This window comes from Protopterus annectens, chromosome 15.part0 (assembly GCF_019279795.1).
Source record: "Protopterus annectens isolate FY-2018-M chromosome 15.part0, PAN1.0, whole genome shotgun sequence".
In the NCBI taxonomy this organism is placed as follows: Eukaryota; Metazoa; Chordata; order Ceratodontiformes; family Protopteridae; genus Protopterus; species Protopterus annectens.
Window position 1 is genome coordinate 824,594,085 of NC_056749.1, and position 23,031 is coordinate 824,617,115.

Consider the following 23,031-nt stretch of genomic DNA (forward strand, 5'->3'; position numbering starts at 1 on the left):
ATATATATATATATATGTATATATATATCTATATATATATATATATATATATATATATATATATATATATATATGTATATATGGGTTCACTTTATATAATCAAAATACCAAAACAATGAAAATGAGAAAACTTCATAATATATAAGACCAAAACACTGAAAACCAAAATTCTGAAAACTCAAAATGTTGGGACTCGACACTGAAAACACACATCATACATATACTGAGTTCAAACAAGACAAATCATATTACTTTCCACCAAATATAAGAAGGGGGGCAAGCCCCCCTGCGCCCCCATGTGGGGGCTGTGCCCCCACGCTTCCTGCTACTTAAATATATCAACTCCAAGATTGCACTTAGTGTAGTGAAGTTTAACATTTGTTTACCAGGAAAGTCTGACTTTGAATGAAGCCAATTTTCAGCAGAGGCCCGCGGAGAAACACTCCAGACACATGTCTTTGTAACATGAGAAGAAACCAGAGTACCCAGAGAAAACCCACATAAATGCAGGGTGGACATGCAGACTCCACACAGAAGGCACTCCATCAGAGAATCAAACCAGACAAACTCTTGCGATGAGACGGCAACACAATCACTGCACCACTGCACCACCATAATGAGGATGATGTTGACAATTTTCCCCTTTTCTGTTTCACAGAAGTGTTCCCTCACATATTTCCAGTCGTAACGCCTCGGTCACTCTGTTCTCACTGCGTACTTTACAAGCAGTATCAGCTCTTTGGACTTCTTCAGACAAACCTCATAGTGAATTCAGTGGCCAACAACAGATGGCATTGTCTTATGATACCTTACTATCTTTATACTTGGCCATATATACTTGCAGAGCATTATGGATATCTGAACTGTGCATAATTTTACAACACTGTATTATATTCGGAATGGATTTCAAGTCAAACATTAATATTTCCTTGTACAACACTTATAAAACATTGCAAAGCTGAAAATGGCAAATGTTAAACCAGAATCAGGGGAAATCTGAAATAAATAGACCTGAAAATGAACTTTGTTATTTGTTGTTCATCTTGTTTTAGCTAGGGCTACAAGGAATGCAGTTTGGTAATACCTATGAGGAAAAGTGAATGATGATTTATTACGTGTTGTAAAACGTTTTATCACGACATCTATGCAACATAAATATTTATAGTTTGTGCTGTAGATCATAGTGTGCGCCAAATGTTAAAATTAGCTACAATTAGCAATTTATTTTAATCGGATGACATCAAGGACAATATATACCTTTTAATCACAGCATTTGTAGAGCACTCTGTTTACATTTCTCATACAGGTACGCAGTTCATAGTAGGCATAAAGTAAAAGCAATCCTAGTATTATTAAACAACAGCATCAAGAACCTGCCCTTTAAAAACATTCATATATAATTCTGACTTTTTGTTAGAAGTGTTTCTTACTATATATGCTGATATGGAATCTGGAAAACTGTTAGTGCAGTGACTTCATGCACCGTGTTCATTTGGTGATTCAGGACACTGGGTTTAATAAATACAGTATGTATATTATACTCTTAAAACCAGATATACAATGGAAAGAAGAAGTCATTATATTGCAAGAACATCTAATAATGTCCTCCAAACACTAATGATTATTAAGGTATATAAATGTACAATTAATTTGTAGAGACATATTCAAAAATTTAGATCCAGAGGCTTGAATGGCTACACTTAAAAATGTGGAAAGAGTCCTTCTGCTTTTGTGATAAAATATATTTGAATAAGACACCATAACAGACATTTCTAAGCATAGTGCACACTGTTTTGGGGTAATGTTGAGTAAAACACACATAGAATGTTTATGTGCAGTTCAAGAGCTGTACATTAAGGCCTTGTTCCTTACTGTGATGCATACATCTCAGCCGCCAGAGGACAGAATCAGGGGTAATGTCCCTGAAAAATCACAGACACCTGGCTAATATCAGGCAGAATCAGGATTAATGCCCTTGAAAAATCACAGACACCTTCTCAAATCAGGGACATATAATTAGCATACATTATGCATAGCCAGGAATGACTTTGCGTTAGAAAGACACAGTTCAGCTTTATTCCTTTATTAATGTAACGTCTTATACAAAAATTGACAATAGGATGTATTACATCCCTAACTAAAACCTTTCCTTTACAACAGAGAAAACAAGATCAAATTTTATTATCAAATATGTTTTTATATGAAAAAATGCTCTGCATTAAAATGTTTTTTATTTCCATCATAACTGGCAGGTAACTGTACTGGCAAGACATGATACATTTGATAGCAGCTTGTCACAAGATTGCAAGTCAAATAGAAGCAATTTATCTATTACTTTTTTGCTGGTCACAGGCATGTAAAGGAAAACTGTACCTTTAGAAACATACACACACACACACACACACACACACACACACACACACACACACACATATATATATATATATATATATATATATATATATATATATATATATATATATATATATACAGGTGTGTGCGTGTGTGTGTGTGTGTGTGTGTGTGTGTGTGTGTGTGTGTGTGTGTGTGTGTGTGTGTGTGTGTGTGTGTGTGTGTGTGTGTGTGTGTGTATGTGTGTGTATTTGTTTATTGAATCTTAGTTAATTTGCAACACAGAAAACCAAAACTGCAAGTCACTATCAAAAAATGTTCTAGATCAAAACTGTCAGATTCTTCTCCCTCCCTGATCGATTTGCTAACTTGTCAATAGGTTCATAGGTGTGTTCATAGGTTCATAGGTTCGTACTAGGCTATCTGCCCTAGGGAATTTATAAGCCTAGCCAGAGTGTGTGTGGCTTTCACAACCCCTTAGGATGAGAATACTACGCCCTTTTAGGGTTAAGTTTACTGTGCCTCTGTCTAGTAGTGACACAGAGATGACCCCCGGGGTAAACCTACGATCTCCCATCCACTCGTCAAGATTTCTCTTGAATAGAGTCAGTGAGGGGCTCTGCCTAACATGGATTGGGACTCTGTTCCAGAGTGTAGGGAGCCTCTGGGTTATGAATCTGTCCCTCCAGCATGTCCTATTTATTTCTGTGTTGAGGTTTAAGTCTCTTGTTCTCGTGGCTGTGATGGATTTGGATTTTCTGAGGCGGAGCATGTCCATTAATTCCGGATTGGACATGGCCTTGTACGTCAGGCACAGATCACCTCTGAGTAGGCGGTATGCGACTGAATAGAGCTGGAGTTTTTTCAGTTGGGCAGCATATGACATATGTTTAAGACCCTTTATCCTCTTGGTGAGGAACTTTTGGGGTCTTTCCAACGGCTGCAGGTGTCGGGTGAGATACATCCCAAATGCGGCATTGTACTCAATCATTGGCCTGATAAGAGAAGAGTACAGGGGCACAATGACCTCTCTTGATCTAGATGTGAAACCCTTCATGATAAGGTGGGCAATATAGAAGCTCTTCCTAACCACTTTGGCAATGTGAGTGTCAAATGAGAGGTTACTGTCAACCTGGGTCCCTAGGTCCCTGATTACCTCTTCCATACTTAATGGATTACCACCTATGTGGTAATTTGTGATACCTTGTTTTTCCCAAAGGGTATGACTATACATTTTTGGCGTTCAGCTTAAGGCCATGGCTCTGGCACCAATTATCCGTTTCTATGAGGCCTCTCTGAAGGATGTTTGTGGCATGCGGCTGGAGTATCAATTATGGCCCAGTTTGCAGTCATCTGCGAACTTTGTCAGCCACAATCCTCCTATGTTTGCCTGTACCTCAGAAAAATAAATGCCGAACAAGAGGGGTCCCAGGACTGAGCCCTGTGGGACACCGCTTGCGACTGGCTTAGAGTCTGACATAGCTTCAGCAACTCTGACCCTGTGGGTTCTGTCCTTGAGCCAGTTTGCAACCCATCTTGTGACATATGGGTTTACATTTAAGCTGGTGAGTTTGTCTATGATGCCCGAGTGGGGTATTGTGTCAAAGGCTTTTGCAAGGTCAAGGTAGGCTGTGTGAACTGCCTTACCCTCATCAATGGCCTTAGTGACTGTTTCAAAAAAGTCGACCAAGTTCAAAAGGCAGGATCTGCCCTTGACAAAGCCAAATTGGGTAGGATCCAATGTCTGTAGGTCCCCAATGTCTTTGTTTATGGGTTCCATAATGATCCTCTCCATAGCTTTGCAGACCAGGCTCGTCAAGCTTATGGGGCAGTAATTTCCAGGGTCCGTAGATGCACCGCCTTTGTGAAGTGGGACCACTGTTGCCGTATGCCACTCTTTGGGTATGTATCCTGTAGTAAGGCTAAGATTAAACAGCAGCCTTATGTGTGGGTTTAGTTCCTCTTGGAGTTCATGTAGCACACAGCCCGGGACACCATCCGGTCCCATTGATGCTGTGTTTTAGCTTTAGAGAGGCGGCTCTCACCTTGGCATCTGAGATGTTAGGAGGCTACACTCTGCTGGGATAGTTATTTCTCCTTTTGGGGGAGGAGAGAGGAGAAATTTGCACTGAACCTGTCTGCCAGAATGTTGGCAATGTCAGTGGGTTCAGTGTATTTTGTGTCATTTTGGACTAACTCTGAGCATATCTGGGAGTTTCCACCCAGGTTTCTAACATAGCTAAAGAAGGCCTTGTGATTGTCTTTTGTGTCTTTTGCGATTTTCTCTCAAAGTTGGCCTTGGATGATTTTATGAGTGATCGTAGTTTTGCTAGTACTGATCAGAGATGCCTTCCCTTTTAGGGCTTTTGCTCTGTCATGTAGTAGCTTCCTCCTCCTGTTGTAAAGTTTGTTTATGGCTGGGGTTCACCAGACCGGGCACCTGCCTTTGGGGGAATGGGTCTTGGTTTTATTTGGGATTGCATGATCCATGCATTCTTGAAGGTGCCCATAGAAGGCATTTGCAAAGGATTCAGCAGTGTGGGTTGTGGTTTCCACTGGCCCAGGGGCCTTGAAGGATTCCACTTCAGTCTTAAGAAGTGTGAAGTTGGCTTTTGAGAAGTTCTTCACTGTGGTCTTTTGTGCAGGGTGGGGGTGGGATGTGGATTTCCAGTGAGATTAATTTATGGTCTGATCTTACCAAAGAGGGATATACTTCCGGTGTGGAGCATTTTGTCCCCATGTTTGTGATGATCAGGTCAAGTATATTGTCTCCTCTTGTGGGAATGGTGACTAGTTGTTCCATTGCATTTGAGTTTATGAATTCTAGGAACCTTTGGGCTAGGGTGTTGGGGCTTGAGTAATGTTCCCAGTCTATGTTTGGGTAGTTGAAGTCTCCCAAAATGATGGTATTTGGAGAGACATTCATACTCTCCAGTGTCTTCAGAAAGGCTGTGTGGGGTTCCTGAGTTTGAGAGGGTGGTCTGTAGCATGCTACAAACTGTAAGGCAGTTTTGCCTATGGTTAGTTGCACCTGGATGGTCTCCGATGCTTCGTACATTGCCACTAACCTGGAGGTGTGGGTATCTTTGATGAAAATGGATACTCCCCCTCCTTTTGTGGTTCGGTCCAGGTTTTGGGGCCGGAAAGCATGATATGAGGTAAAACCTGATAGTGCTGGGGTGCTCTCAGGAGCCTTGAACCAGGTTTCAGTCACTGCACAGACATCGATGTTCTCCATACTGAGGAGGGCTTCGAGGGCGTGCATCTTGAGGTTTTGACTTCTGGCATTGAGCAGCATTACCCTTAGTTTTTTTCCACTTGTGTTTTCTAGGGAGGTAGGTTTGTCATTTGAGCCTTGCCTAAAAAAGGCACTATGGGGGTGGAAAGAGCCTTGGCCAATATCCGGAAGCCCAGGGGTGACAGGTGCAAGCCATCCCTTGCAAAGCAGCGTGGCTTGTCAAGCATGTCATCCCAAGCAGACAGACATTGGATCCCCTTAGAATGACACCAGTAATTAAGCCAATTGTTAAAGCTGATCATTTTGTCTTTGTACTTTGGCATCATTCTTGGTGAGGGTAAGATGCTGCTCAGGGTCAGGGTCATACCGGCCTGGGCTACATAATCAGAGAGCTCCTCTATGTCTCTTTTCATGTAGTCCAGGGAGGTACGTCTCAGGTCGTTCACACCGACATGTACAATGACTGAGTCATATTTGTACTTGCTGTGGAGTGACCTGAGTGCTTGTGTTATGTGGTGGATTCTAGCTCCCGACAGGCAGCTTACTGTGACCTTTTCCTTGTTCAGTCTGGTGAGCGGGACGTCAGTGTGTCTGACTATGGAGTCACCTATTAACAAGTGTCTCTGGCATGTTGTTTGGCCTTAAGGGCTGTGACTGTTTAGCACACTGACTTTGTGAACTATGTGTTGCATGTGCTATGTCTTGAGGTGGTGGTTGCTTGGGTGTCTGCTTTGGAGGCCTCTGTTGTTTTAGTAGATTTTTAATCAGAGCCTCCGAGTATGTTTTTGTGTGTTTATGTGTTTGGTTTGCAGTTGTGATAGTTCTATGTGAGACTGGGTTTGTGGTGTGCGTGGTTACCTTCTCCTCCTGACTGGTCTTGCCAGTACTGAATTGAGAGAACTCAGCCTACAGTCTGGCTATATAGTTGCATCTCTCGCATATATTTGTATTTGTTGGGAGGAGGAGAGGGTTGTCTGTGTACATGAGGCAATTGTAACATTGCCTCAAGATTCCCAGATTCACCAGCTGAACAGGAGAGGACGCCAGCAACTGACCCTTCGACATGCTAGAAATAGTGAAAAAGATTGCTGTCTAACTGAGTCAGAAAGGACCTATAGGGAAATGGGTACTCAACAGAATTTAGGTGAATGAAGTACTTTCTTTTGTTTAAGATTGCTTTACCTGTATAAAAAAATGCTTTAGGAGCAAGTGCTGAGATTTTCAGATAGAGTATACGCTGTTTAGATTGCAAGTAGAACAGTTCTAAGGGAAAAATTGAAGAGCAGACTTGGCGGAGCCAGAAAAAGTTTAACCTTGTTTAACCGGTGCTGCGCTGTCATGCGACCGTAAAGCCATGCAAATGCAGTTTTAAGCAGTGAACTACAAAAGAGCTAGGAATGGTCCCAAACAACCAATTACTACAGCTTCTTGTGCTGAGGTCACTTCCCCCAAGGACAGGTAGGCTGCTCAAGGCTCCCCACTCCCACTGGTGAGCAAAGAAACTTCCTTCTATCCAAGTAAGGTAATGGACAACACAGGAACTACACCACAGCCCAGAATACAGCAATGCCTGTATACTGGTCTAAACTAGTCGAGGAAGGCGGGAAAACAAGGATTATTTTTTGTTTTTGTTTTTGGTAGAAACACACAGAAAATGCAGAGACAGTGATAAATTAGTTACATAGGCTAGCACACTTTAGTGTGTACTAGGCTAATGGCCCTGGAGCCTTTACAAACCTAGCCCATAGGATTACCCTGGCTTCATGCCACCCGACATTAGTTCCCAGAGACTCTGTCGAGTAGAGCCACTGGAGTGATCCTTGGGGTGAATTTTCTATTTCCCACCCACTCATCAAGACTTCTCTTGAAGAGGGCCAGTGAGTTGCTCAGTTTGGCATGTATGGGTTGTCTATTCCATAGCATGGGCAGTCACTTGGTTACAAAACTGTCCAACCAGCATGTTCTGTTGATTGTGGTAATGAGGTTGAGGTCTCTGGAGTGTGTGGTGTGGAGGGATTGGGATTTCTTTAGGTGTAGCATTTCTAACAGAGTTGGATCAGATTTGGCTTTATAAGTCAAGCAGAGATTAACTTAGTAGGCGATATGAGACAGAGAATAGTTGGAGATTTTAAGTCTGTCTATTTAGGGCAAGGGTTTAAGGCCTAAGATCCTCTTTGGCCTAAGATCCTCTTTGTGAGGTACTTTTGTGGCCTCTCCAGTTGTTGCAGGTGTCTAGTGAGGTACATGCCAAATGGAGCATTGCACGTGATGACTGGCCTAATGAGGGAAGAGTAGAGGGAGACAATGACCTCTTTCTTCCTGGATGCAAAACCCTTAGTAATGAGATGTGCCACATAGAAGGACTTTCTGACCACAGTGGCAATGTGGTGATCAAAGAGAGGTTGCTCTCAACCTTGCATTCCCAGATCTCTTATAATGCCTTCTATGTTCAGTGGACTACCATCGATATGGTAATTCATGGGATCTGAGTTTTTCCCAAAGGGGATGATGACACAATTTTTGGCATTGAGCTTAATGCCATGGTTCTGACACCAGCTGTTGGTCTCAGTGAGGCCTTTCTGCAGGATGTCAACATCACTTGGGGAGTTAATAATAGCTCCCAACTTGCAATCATCTGTGAACTTTGTCAGTCAGAGTCCCTTTGTGTTGGTCTGGACTTCAGAGAAGTAGATTCTAAACAGCAGAGGACCCATGACTGAACTCTGTGGGACCCCACTCATGGCTGGTCGGCAGTCTGACTTGGAGTCAGCTACTTTCACACTGTGGGTTCTATATGTGAGCCAGTTTGCAACCCACCTGTTGATATAGGGGTTGATAACTAGCTTACTGAGTTTTTCTATGACTCCTGAGTGGGGATTGGTATCAAAAACCTTGGCCAGATCAAGGTAGGCTGTATGAACCACCTTGCCTTCATCCACAGCTCTGGTGACTGACTCAAATAAGTTGACCAGGTTGAGCAGGCATGATCTACCCTTCACAAAACCAAACTGTGTGGGATCCAGAGTTTGGAGATTCCCTATATCCTTGTTTATTAGGTCCATGATGATGTGTTCCATAGCTTTGCATATCAGACTCATCAAGCTAATGGGGCAATAGTTCCCAGGGTCTGTAGTCACTCCTTTGTGGAGAGGGATGACTGTAGCAGTGCACCATTCGGTAGCGACAAAGCCTGAGGTGAGGCTGTGATTGAACAGGGCACACAGGTGTGGTGCCAGTTCACTCTGTAGTTCATGTAGAGTACAGCCAGGGATACTTTTAGGTTCTATACAAGCTGTATTCTTGGCCTTAGGAAGTGCTGTTTTAACCTGTCCAGCAGTAATATTGGGTGCCTGGCAATCTAATGGTATTGTGGTTGGTCCTTTGTGGGGAGAGAGGGGTAATGTTGGCACTACATCTATCAGCCAGTATATTGGCAATATCTGTTGGCTCGGTATAGGAGATACCATTGTGCAGTAGCTCAGAGAAAATCTGGGTATTGCCATGGAGTTTCTTTACATAACTTTAGAAGGCCTTGTGGTTGTCTTTACTATATGCTGCAATTCTGTTTTCATAGCTAGCTTTAGAAGATTTGATGAGGAATCTCACCTTTTTGTTGAGGATGATAAGGGAGTTTTTCCAGTCTTAGGACTTCACCTTATTCCACATCAGGTTCTTCCTCCTGTTGTAGAGTTTGCTTATGGCAGGGGACTACCAGATTGGCTTCCTGTTTTTGGAGGAGAGCGTCTTGGTTCTATTGTGTATGGCAAGATTCATGCATTTGTGTATGTGTTCATACAGTGCATTGGTGTATGATTCGGCAGTCATGCAACTATTCTCCACTTGAAGTTAGCCACCTCTGTTTTTAGGAGCCCAAAGTTAGCTTTGGAGAAGTTTTTCATGATGGTTACCTTTGCCGGGGGGTGGGGGGGGAGGATGTGAATTTCCAAGGTGATTAGTTTGTGGTTGGATCTAACCAGGGAGGAGTAGAATATTGGTGTAGAGCAATGGTTGCCCATGTTAATAATGACTAGGTCAAGGATGTTTTTACCTCTAGAAGGGTAAGAACGAGTTGGTCCAGGACACTGGAATTAATGAATTCCAGGAAATGCTGGGTAAGTGTATTGATACATGAGTAGTTTTCCCAGTTAATGGAGGGGTAGTTGAAGTCACCCAATATGAGAGTGTTAGGTTGGACCCTAATATTCTCCAGGGTGCTTAGGAACATGGAGTGTGAGTCTTGGGACATGGTTGGGGACCTATAGCAGGCTACAACCTGAATCACTCTCTTACCCAATGTTAGCAGCACTTGAAGTATCTCAGATGCGTTATGTTTGGCTACCAGTCTGGAGGTGTGCGCATCCTTTATGAATATGGAAACACAGCCACTTTTGGAGCTTCGGTCCATGTTCTGGGGCCGAAAGGTGTGAACTGAGCTATAGCCTGGTAGTGTAGGGGTGTTTTCTGCTGCTTTGAGCCAGGTCTCTGTTACAGCACAAATGCTGATGTGCTCCATTTTAAGGAGGGCTTTGAGCAAGTGCATTTTGAGATTTAGACTTCTAGCATTGAGCAGCATAACCCTCAGATTGCATTTGTTTGTAGCTGTTACAGTGGTACTTTGGTCTTTGGAACATAGCCTAAAAAAGGCACTATAGGGGTGGCAAGAGCCTTGGTCAGTATCCAGAAGCCCGGGGGTGACAGATGCAGGCCATCTCTGGCAAAGCATTGAGGTCTGTCAATCATGTCATCCCAGACAGAAAGATACTGGATCCCCGTGGAATGACACCAGAAACTTAGCCAATTGTTGAAAGCAATCATTTTCCGCTTGTACTGTGGTATCATTGTGGGTGATGGTAGGATGCTAATCAAGGCTAGGGTCATACCTGCCTAGGCTACATATTCCGAGAGTTCCTCCAGGTCTCTTTTCATGTATTCCAGGGAGGTACATTTCAGGTCATTCACACCCATATGTACAAAGACAGAGTCATATTTTTACCTGTTGTTGAGGGACCTGAGTGCATGCGTTATGTGGCAGATCCTGGCCCCTGACAAGCAGCTGACTGTTACTTTATCCTTATTCAACCTAGTGAGTGGGACATCAATGTGTCTCACTATTGAGTCACCTATGACTAGTGTGTTGAGCATGCTGTTTTACCTTAGGGGCTTTGGTTGAGTGGCACACTGTTTAGGAGTTATGTGTGTCATGATTAGTGTTGTGTTGTTGTGGTCGAGTACATTTATGCCTTGGAGGCCTCTGCTGTATGAGTATATTTTTATTGAGAGCCTCCATGAAGGTGGGTGTGTGGTTTGTGTTTTTATGTGAAGGCAGTGCTGGTGTGTGTTCTGGAGGGCTATGTGTTCCATGTGGTGTGGTGCAAGTGTTGACCTTCTCCTCTTGACCAGCTATTTCGGTCTTGGCTGGAGAGTGCGTGGCTTCCAGTTTGGCTATATAAGTGCATCTCTCACAAGTCTGAGTGTTGGGAGGTAAGAGTAGAGATTTGTCAGATATTATTACTTACTGCTTTTGCTCTGCTTTGCAACAGGCAGAACTTTGGTGACACAGTTATACACTTATTATGTACTCTTATTTGTGCAGTTTAATAACTTGATACTTTTGTCCACCAAAAGAAAAAAAAATTGCTTAAATAGCACTCAGTACTTATGTGTTAATATCATCGAAATTACTACCGTAAGATCCAGTCTTAATCTGTTCTCAAGTCTTTCTCATATTGCCCTTTGCAAGGAGCCTTTTATTTTACCTTTCAGTACAGCTGTCCTTTCCTAACTTTCCAGTAAGACCAAGTGAAAATGTTTCATATAAAATAGCATTTATAGTGGATTAATATACTTTCCCATTTTACTACTACAGTTCACTGTAAATAAAAGTATTTTTGTAGTATTTGTAAACATAGATAGTACTAGGAAAGGACTGGAAACGTATAAAAAATCTGAGACAATAGCTGTGTTGTGTAGCCAAGCGACACATACAGTGTAGGTGGCAGTGACCTTCTTGTGTCACTCAATCGGTCACTGTGGCAGGCAATCACTGTGGCAGGCACTACAGTGGTCTAGAAAATGGTAGGTGGCGGTGATCTTCTCATGTCACTCATTCAGTCACTGTGGCAGGCACTGAAGTGGTCCAGAAAATTACAACAGCATAGACTAATTGAACACAGCAAAATATAATACAATAGTAGTAGAGATGGTCCAACAAAGTGCAGTGCTGCTGTAAGCTAGCAGACTGTTGTAAAGTAGAAAAAAACACTTTTAGCTAGATATAGATATATAGATATAGATATAGATATAGATATAGATATAGATATAGATATAGATAGGTGAAAATGTCAGTTTATTAATATTCTATTAAGAATGTGTGTATGTAGGGTTCATTCGAGGCTGTTTTACTTTGCAAATGCTATGGAGAATATTCATATTTCTTCTCTGTTAAAGGATGTAGTTGCAGAATTGCCTAAAACATCAGGGGTAGATAAATTTGGTTGAAAAGAGATATTTATGGGAATGGGGGGGGGACAAGTGTTTTAAGGGCAGCCTTGTAGGTCATTAATGGCTAAGATAGGGTTCCATGTATTTTGCAGGTATTTGCAGACAATTGACTGATAATTTATTGATAGGAATAAATGGTTTAAGATGCTACTACATTACAGGGGTGTTATCTTTTTGGCACAAAATAAGTATGAGGGGTCCTTAAGGCTGCAGACGAGGGGGAGCAGTCTAAGACTGCTGCCGGTCACATTGTTACATTTGAATTGATACATAAATAATTTATTTTGTTTTGCTATTATGTGTGAATAAAGATTCACATATGGATGTTATGGCCTGACAGTAAAAAAATATATATCATTAGGCATTTTTTATTGTTGTCAGGTTGGTGTTCATGGACACTTATTATTTTGAATGGGTGGTGTGTTTTGTAGTAGATAAGATTTTGTATCTATTTGAAATGCTTGTTTTTTTTTATATCTGCATGCATTAAATTATTGCAGGATTATTTCAAGTGAGGAGCTTGATACATCAGAATAAAATGATTAACAGTAAACCTTCTACGTATAAGGAAATATTGTTCAAACTTTTACTTCAGGACACATAGGTACGGAGATAGATAAATAGACAGATTTATGTTTCAGAGTTATTTTTATTTTTTTTCGGGGGCGGGTCTAAAGGTTTGGTGGCTGAACTAAACACCATATACTTTAAAACAAACTATGCCATACTTATTTTGAACCTGATACATTATGCTGATTTTTTATACAGATTTGATAGTGAGAAAATAGGTTATTGAACATTTGTGTGTATAAGAGCAGGAAATGGAAATGTACTTGAACTTCATTTATTTTATAAATCATTCATGAATTAATTAATCTAGATACAAAAAACTAATACCAAGCCAAATTCTTTAAAACTCAAGTACTGGCTACAGTAGCGACAGTATAAGAAAACAATGAGAAGGATTAGTTATGATTAAATTTAAAGATGTAATATTTTATGTTAGCATTTAGATGTCAGGAAGTATAGATCAGACAGACATGCATGATTTGTAAATAATTTTTAAGATACATTTTTTAGTAGAGTCATAGAGATTATTATAATTATTATTATTAATAGTAGTAGTGGTGCTGGTATAATTATTACTATGAATATTTATATTTAAACTGGTTTGTTATATTATATTATATTATATCATATCATATTATGTCCTATTATATTATATCATATATCATATTATTATATTATATTATATTATATTATATTATATTATATTATATTATATTATATCATATTATGTTATATTATATTATATCACATCATAGTATTATATTATATTATATATTATATTATATCATATCATATTATATTATGTTATATTAAATCATATCATATCATATCATATCATATCATATTATATTATATTATATTATATTATATTATATCATTAACCACGTGTCAGTGTGAACATTGGCTCTAGATCATTGTTGATGAGACACCCTGACTCCATGTGCAAAAATGGGAAATGTGGGTTATGGAAGGATGGATGGAGAGATATATAGTTTAGTAATGTTATGAAAAAAGTGCTGATAATGCTCTCAAAAGTATTTTGAAGATCCACTGCTAGAATTAGTAAACCTTTTTGTATATCCATAGTTCACACTGAATAGAAATGCTTATATAATCAGACAGAACTCTTCATGCTTTGTGAGTAATATTTTGGATGACATTCTTTGTTACAAGTGTGATTATTATTGTATTTGTATTATCATTGACAGTACTTTAAAAAACTTTATACTTACATATGTGTTTATTATATTTTAAGAAATTATGCAAACTTTATTGACAATGGTTTCAAGAGAATTTTCATGACCAGTATTAGAATTAGTAAAGTTTTATATACATCTATATCTACCTATATCTATATCTATATCAATATAGATAGATAAATAGATAGATATAGATATATCAGTGATTTACATTTTAAATTTGTAAATAATCCTTTATTTGGCATTACATTTGAAGCCACAGTGATCAGAATGTGTACCTTTGGCAGATACATTTTAAGTAAAATAGCAAATATTGATATACACACTTTTTATTAAGCAAATAGAAGGAAGTGGGGTCTACATGAAGTGTGTGAAGGATTTTTCTTCTGTTTTAGTGATAGAGTTATGAGAGAGGATTACCAGTAAGTGATAAGGTAAAGTGCGCCCACACCATGTTTACATATTAGAAAGACAATACATAAGCTAACCTTTCAATGTCTGAATTTTTCTATGATAAATGTTAACACCATGGCAGTGATATATTTTGTTAAAATGTTTACGCTTTGAGATTTAAAGTAAGAAGTTTTAGCCTCAGGAAGATTTTTATGGTCTATTAATCAAAGGTAGCAGTAGCAACTTTCTATAATGTGTTTAATAGCACTGAAAATGTTCTAATACTTTGTTAAGACAGAAACCAATTTTTGTTTCTATGATAAATGTAAGGACTTTACTTATATTTTAGCTGGAGAGATGGAATGACAGTTTAGTTTTGCATGCTGAAATACATTGAAGGAATGTCAATATCGCTGTATATATCTATCAGAATTATTGAGTGTGTATATGTTCTCTTTTATACATTGTGCTGTCATACTTTTAAATGTAATTATTATTGATATTAGACAAGAAAAAATACATAAAAATAATAGACAATGTAAAACAACCTGAAGAATACATGACCTGCTCCAGAGAAAAAATGATAAATGCTGGCCAATAACATCCAACAAAAAAGGAAAAAAAAACAGTTAACTTTAAAATAATATAGATTTTATATACCTTAGTCAGCATGCAATTCAAATCCCAGCATCTTTACCACCAAAGTATGTCACCCATGTAGACATTTTTTATGATTTCCACAGTTATTTACTCAAGTTGCCCATAATAAGCCAATAATATTTTCCACTGTTGAGAAAGGCACTTCATTTGGTCACAACCCATTTTACAATGTTACCTAAACGATAAGGAGAAAAGGCTGTCTACCCATTGCAGGGTCTCCTTCTATATTTCCACTTCTTGACATAAAGTAGCTTAATGGTACAAGCCAGCATCAAATATACATCTAGTGTAGGGAGCAGATGTGGTTGGTCTCTCAGAACTAAACCAAATATCAAAAGTTTCTAAGCTAAAAACAGAGCAAAAGTGATTAGTCCAGATAAAATCACTTTAGCTGTCAGATCAAAAAAGACTCTTTCTCTGACACCCACTCTGTGTGAGGAATAAAGGTACCTTGTTGACGTTTCAAGTGGTTTATTCAGTTAAGTAGGTAGATGGATCAGTGTACACTTATATGTCAGGATTTCATAGTAAACCAACATCATGTGGCAACTCTAAATCATATAAAAATATCCGCATCCTTCTGCCCACACCTCCATTTCCTGTTCAGCTTCTTGTTTGACAAGAACAGTCTACAAATAGAAAGAAACCTTGCAAATGATATTCCCCTTTGTTGATTCTTATATTTAAATCATTGCTAAGCTTATTATTGGTCAGTCATGCAGATCCCCTCTTGTGTTTTCCATCTACCAATCATCATCTGTTCTAATGTGTCCAGCCTTTCTCTCCCACAGATCTTTATAGATTACTACTACTCCACCTAACTTTGAACTTGCCTTGTTTACAACAGTGAAGGACCTTATCTGCTCTCCTAACTGATGAAGTCCATTTGGACTACTTGACCCACCTGCCAATAAGTGAGCCATTCTCACACTTTCTGCTGAAACTGAGCTTTAGAGTTGATAAACAGTTTATGGGACTAGAGAACTTCTCCAAAATGTGTGACCACTACTTTAGTCTTCCCCAGCACTCTCTTATGGTTTTGCTTGACAGACTCATAGTTTCATAGTGGAGTCAAATGTAGTAAATGTAGGCCTTTCCCCCTTGACCCACTGGCTCAGTGCTCTTGTTATATATTTCTACAACTGCTATTGAGGTAGATATGAAAACTAGTCTCTGGCAACTCCTGCTTCACCACTGACACTCAAAGTCCCTTCTTTCTTTGCCAGTCTAATAAACCAGGGTCAAAAGAAATGTGATAACATAACTATTTGTATGTGGAAGACCCTCACTCTCTAAAAGACATGGATGTATAGGCTAAGGATGCAAACCTTCTTCTTCCCTCCTTCTTTGGGGAGGCATCATTAATGATCTCTTGTAGATGTTCTAAACAAGATCACTTCACTTAAACTGGGATGTTCCTAAAAAAGTGAAACACATGAGGAAGAATCATCACCTGTATCACACAGATCTTGAAAGTAATAATATTATAATAATATTGGAAGGTCTGATTTTCAGTAAGAGGTTTCTGATCCTTTTGGTTAATTCACTAATGTTATCCTCAACTATTATTGCTACTGACCTGTATCACAATTAGGTCAAGATATTTAGAGGTTATAACTTCCTGGATTCTGTGCCAATCCAGTTCATACTCAATACTTCCATTACACATCACTATTAATTTATTTAGAAAAAAGACTACACATGATGCCTCTTCAAAAAGTTAAAATGCCTCCAAAATGTTTCCTAATACACTAAGTAAACTTATGCACAATAAACTACAGTCATCAGCGAACAATAACTAAGAGCTTTCAGTTGTATCTAAATATAATTGGTTTTGCAAAATGGCTTTCACCTAATGAGCTAATTCTTTCATAATTAGATGAAAAAGATCCAGGGATAGAGGACACCCTTGGCTGGTGCCTCTACCAACTAGCTTTGTCAGAGAAGCCACCATTAACTTGTATCCTAAAGGCTGGGGTTGCATATAGACTATTAACTCATGAGGAGAAGATACCCCCATAGTTAATGTGGTGATGGGCCATAAAAAGGAAATTCCAATCTACAATATCAAAGGCCTGTATAATGTCAAGAAATGCAAATCCTGCTTTTTATTATAAGTGACCCTATTCATGCAAAACAGTTGCCAAGTCCGACAAGCTATCAGCAATATACCTTCCTTTCAGAAATCCATTCACTCCCCTATAAATCTGCTTTGATAGGAGAGAGAATCCAACTTATTGGCTAATACCTTGACAAGTATTTTTAGATCTAGATTAATAACGGAAATGGGCATAACTTCACCAAACATAAGCAGTTCTTCCTTTAACTTTGGGATTAGTGTTATCACCACCTGATTATGCTCAGGGCTAATACCCTGACAATGCTCAGGGTATAAGCCTTGCATGTATTTATTAGAATTATTGACTCTAATAGGGCATTGCCTCTCAAACTGTAGAATTCCACAGCAATGCCATGTACTGCAGGGGCCTCGTTGGGCTTGATCTGTCCCACAGTCACTATAATTTCATTGCGGGTGATAGGCTTACTTAGAACCTCATTTCCAAAAACAACACATGGGATGACACATGCTACTGCATAATCTCATGAGGATGCATTATTGACTGTAGTAGGGCTGTAAAGAAAAGTATAGAAACTACAAAAATTTGCCCTAAGAATTTTGTCCCTTAAAAGAGCATATTCAGAGGTAACCAATGGAATAGAAGACTGTGGGATCAATTGGTTGAAAAGCTATAAACTGGAGATCTCCTTCCTTTATAAGCCATCAAAACTGACCTCTCTTTACGAGCTCATATTCAGCCTTGGATACTTACTACAGAGTCATTTCCAACTTTTTGGACTTAAGTTCAGTTTCCTTCACCTTAAGCTTAGTATTTCTGTAAGCAAACTACTTGTAGCTCTCCCATCTGAGCCTTTGCTGAATCATAGCCATAGACTCCCACTGATACTCTATGAGAAGAGCTTCACACCCCCATGGGGCTTTAGTGGCCAACTAGAGGATGAATATATCTGCTGAGAATCCCCCTTCTCTGAAAATCCAGGGTTTACCCCAAGCTCAAAGAAATGTTCTTTGGGTAATTGGCACCTATGCCCAAGCAGAAAGCCACTTGTGGCTGTTATAGATGGATCATGAAATGTTAGCTTTGTTCCTACCTTGGCAGACTCAGGCAAATAATCAGAATAAAGCATGACACTACCAAGTCTCCTTGTGTTACAATACCACAAATTTTGACGTAAATAATACGCTGAACTCTAAAAAAAATATTTAAATTATATATTAAGAAAAACTGAAGTAAAAGTCTTACAGGATGATTAGTAGTAATCCAAGTGTTAGTTCCTATAAAAAAATGCTACCTAAGCTTACTTGAATGGTATATAACAATTGGTTAAATGTGGTAACCACTTACAGATAGTTTTGTTGTTGTTGTTTGTCTTTCGGCTTTTCCCGGTAAGGGGTTGGCACAGCAGAACTCCGGTCCGCTAATGATTGGCAGTAGATTTCTACGAAACGCCGAGGTGCCAGCTCGACGCCCAACCTTCAACGAAGGCACGCCCATTTACGCATGCATGTCTTTCGAACGCTACCCAACCATGGGGAAGACATGCAGACTCCACACAGAAGGCACTCCCAAGCCCAGCCGAGAATCGAACGGGAGAACCTCCTGCTGTGAGGTAGCAATGCTACTGCTGTACCACCACGGCTGATTGCTTGTGTGACACTACTTACAGCTGAAATCAATTAGGAAGTGCACTAACCTCCTCAGCACTGGAAATGCACTTTGTGAGGGTCTTTCAAACAGCTGGATCTGTACAGCAGAAACAAAGATGGTTAGCACAGCTGGCCTGGTCCAAGAGTAAATTACAGAAGGAAATGGAAAGAATCCAGCACCAGCACCCAGACTAGCAGATAAAATTAATTTAAATATTAACAATAATGTTGGAGCAAAATGATACTAAGTCAGAGAAATGTAAAAAGAACAGCATATGACACAGTTGCATCACTCTATGCAGATAAAAAACATTAGTGACTCTAATGCATCAGTGTGCAGGGCTCAGGTGAGCATCATCTGCAAAGAACAATAAAACAGTATGAATAACAAAAGGAACTCTCCATGGAAGTGATTCTGTTGAGTTAGCATATGGCTACAGTGCTTACAAATGAAAGTATAACACAGCGGGGGTAAATAATTATTATTATACCATGTCCCCCCATTAATATTCCAAAACGTGCATGCTGATTGGCCAGCGTGCACGTTGTAAATCGACTTATACTAATGGAAAGAGGTCCAGCCGCCCAGACTTTTTCCATTAGTATAAGTCTCTTTTAAAACACTGTCTCGCTATGTTAAAGGAGTTTAACATAGCGACACAGGTTTAAAAAAAGCAACGGAGATCTCCATTGCTTTTTTTAAAGCTGTCTCGCTATGTTAAACTCCTTTAACATAGTGACACAGTGTGTAAAAAGCAACGGAGATCTTGCTTTCTCCATTGCTTTTTTTTTAAAACCTGTCTTGCTAAGTTAAATGGGTTTAACATAGCGAGACAGCTTTAAAATAATCAACGGACATCTCCTTTGCTTATTTTAAAGCTGTCTCGCTATGCTAAACCCATTTAACATAGCAAAACAGTAAAAAGCAACGGAGATCTTGCTTTCTCCGTTGCTTTTGGCCACAGCTCTGATGTACGGCGTAGGCATGCGCAGTACATCAGAACTGCCGCGGATACCAGACAGCTGCGGAAGGGCAGCAAAGAGGCATTATACAATGCCATTATTTAAGAAAAGTAATAATTTCTTTTCTTAAATAATGTCATAGTATAATAGCAATAACCCACTTCTGGGTGTGGGTAATGCGGGATTTACCCATGGTTGTCTTTGTTTGGTCCCGAGGGCGAAGCCCTCGGGACCAAACCACGCCAACCGTGGGTAAATCCCACATTACCCACACCCAGGCGTGGGTTATTGCTATAATCACACCAGGATGATAAACAGGTGTCATCATAAATGAAATGGAATATTTGTAGGAGCACAGCTATCATTTTAGGGTTAGATTAAAGATATTTGAATAAGGGTAGTGAAAGAAAAATAAAGTTAAAGACAGTCAATAGAATCAGTCAGAGAACAAACGATATCAGCCATCTACCACATTACTGTCTAGCATGCTTACTCCTTCTCATGTCCAGCAATAATTATCTGCTGAGTCAGAAGAACCAGAGAATATTCTGGCCAGGCCTTATCACTTAATGTGCTATTTTTTTCTTTTGGTGAAGTATCAAATACTAGGTATTTATAAATTGCTGTTGGGTACATGCTTGCCAAAATGTGGTTGGCCTTGGTGTCATTTTGGTCTTGGTGTCCTGGTTATGCCCTATATGTTTAATATTGTACCCATTAGAGGTTCTGTCCTTCCATAAAGGTTCCACTCTGGCAGTGAAAACTTCATGGTTCCTTGCTGCTGGTTCAAGCTTAGAGTAAGACACTTTGTTGATGGGGGTTCTGATCCCATGAGTGCTTTTCTTTTTTGCAGGTCTCTGCCACTTTACTAGGAGACACTGACCTCTGGCTATCACATTTCTGCAGTGTCCCTTCTCACCTTCCTCACCAAAACCATTGACCCATTAAGTTACTGCTATGGTACCTCTTCCACAAAGCACTCTGTATAGTGTGTGGTACAAAGAAACAAGCTTTTCCTATCCTTTTTAGCTAATAGGAGTGTTGGGTACAACAAATATGCACTATATTCATTATTAATCAGCTTTTTGAATGGAATTATGCTCTGTCATAAAACACAAGGAATGCTTACCCCATTGGCTTCCTTTGGTGTTATGGCTGTATTTATTAGCCAGTCCATTGCTCTGGAGGACTGAAAGGAGACAAGTATGTAGCTGGTGTATTCTCTTCCCTGTCATTCTGGACCAGCCCAGTATTCCCTTTCTATTGCAATATTGAGGATGGCTGGTAGCAGGATGAGTCATTTCAGCAGATGCTTGAAGAATGACTGCAATGATGAGTGGAACTCCTTTTACATGCACACTACTTTGGCAGTTTATATTCTCAAGATCATCAGTTTTTTCAGCACGAAGGTTAATATCTTCAACCAACCTAGCCATGCTAGAAGAAGTTATCATGGATGAATCCTAGAATGTTTTGAAACACTTTAGTAGTGCTTCCAGTTCAGTTTCCAGTTGTTCCACACAAGATTGATGCCATGTGTCCAATGCATGATGGGTCCCCACCTCAGAAATTACTACTGTTAGAAATCAGTCATCTGAGGAGCTTCTTTTAAATCTCTAAAAGGTTGTTTTTTTCTCTTAGCTGCACTGAGGCTGTAGACATTGCTAGCAGACTAATGCATGAAATTAGATGAGAAGGAGGTAGAGATTTAGTTTCTCTTTTACTTAAGGCTGGCCATGCCCCCCCCCCCCATGATACTTGTATTAATTTTAACTCCTTAAAGATGAGGAAACATCTCCATATCCATGGTCTAGTAGCTGTAAGTTTAAAAGTATTATTATAAGACAATGCAAATATGAGGTGGTTTTCATATCAATGAATGGCTGAAGAGATTTTCATGGAAGTGGTGAGATATAAACCCCACTATTAGATGTGATATATTTTAAAGCAGGGTACAAAGATAATAGAAAAAAAATGACACTGCACATCCATTGCCTATTAAATGACTATTTGCCCAGAGACTGATATTAGTAATGCAAAATGATGGTTAAGTATTTTTTGAGCCCTTGGATCTCTAGGAGTTGAATAACAATTAATGCAACCAGCATTGAAAATACTGCATTAAGAAAATTACATTACTTTATTAAAAAAACTAACAATTTTATAGACACATGGCCATATTCATAAATGGCGGCACTAAGTGCTGACATCCAGTGCACTGTGTGATAGCATTCTATTTAGTATCCATTAAACAGCATTACACTTAGTGTACAGCCTCAGAATAACAGTAAATGAAAGAATATGCTAATTAGCATTAGCAGTTGAATTACATAGGTTCATAGAGCATTAGCAGCTGAATTACATGCTAATTAACCTATAAAGCAATCATGTACATGCAGTAGCCATTTGCCCTGAAATTCAAAACTCTTTGGATAAAATCTATATTTACACTTACAGAAAAAATAAATATTATATCTTGTTTGTTGCCAACATTAACCTGTAAATGCAATAAGCTTTACATCAAGGTGCTACTGCTGTCGCTGCCAGACCTCTGCCAAGATGCTGAAGAAGAAGAAGAAGGGTCTTTATTCTCCATTTGGTTTATGATTAAATATTTTAAACATTAGCGCTACAGATTAGTATGCAGAAATAAATACAGCCCCCCCCCAAAAAAAAATAAGGAAGTAAAGAAAAGCAAGTGTACAAGTTATATAAGGAGGACAACGGGAGTGTAAATGTGTAGTACATTGAAGCATTAACCAAAGTAATGAACACTTTTCCAGTTCAAATGGCTAAACTGTTCTTGGAAGTCCACTTGTGTGGATGTAGTCAGTTATTTATCACAGGCTTTATATATTTTGAGGGCTACAAATGTAAAATCCCTGAATTTGCTACTAAGTGATACAATACTCTTCTGCAGTAACTAGTCAGGTGGCCTTAGAAATATTTTCATGATGTCATGTTACATTCTTTACAAACACTTCTAATGAAAACAACATATATACATGCCTATGCCACCAAGGGACAAAGAATGCAGACAATAAAGCAATGAGTGAATTGTGAAATTCAGTCCATCAATAAATATTTAAATATAGCATTTTGTAAAAAAACAGCAACATACCTTTGCATCTGGTCAGTTGCGAAACTAGAAAGAAGTTTTGCAAGCAAATAGCATGGAGCTCAAAGGATCCAAACCGTCTCCCCTACCAAAATATAAATTTATTGCCTATGCAATTACCTTGATATAGTGCATATTCAGCCCTCTGAGAACTGTGAACATGCAAATGAGCTGTGAACTCATTAGCATTCAGGATTTCCAAAGTCTGCACTAAGTGCACGGAATGTAAACATTATGTAAGGATGCACACCATTCCATGCGCACATCCTACCTCTGCAAGGATGAGCACTGAGAAATGTTACTTGCTAAT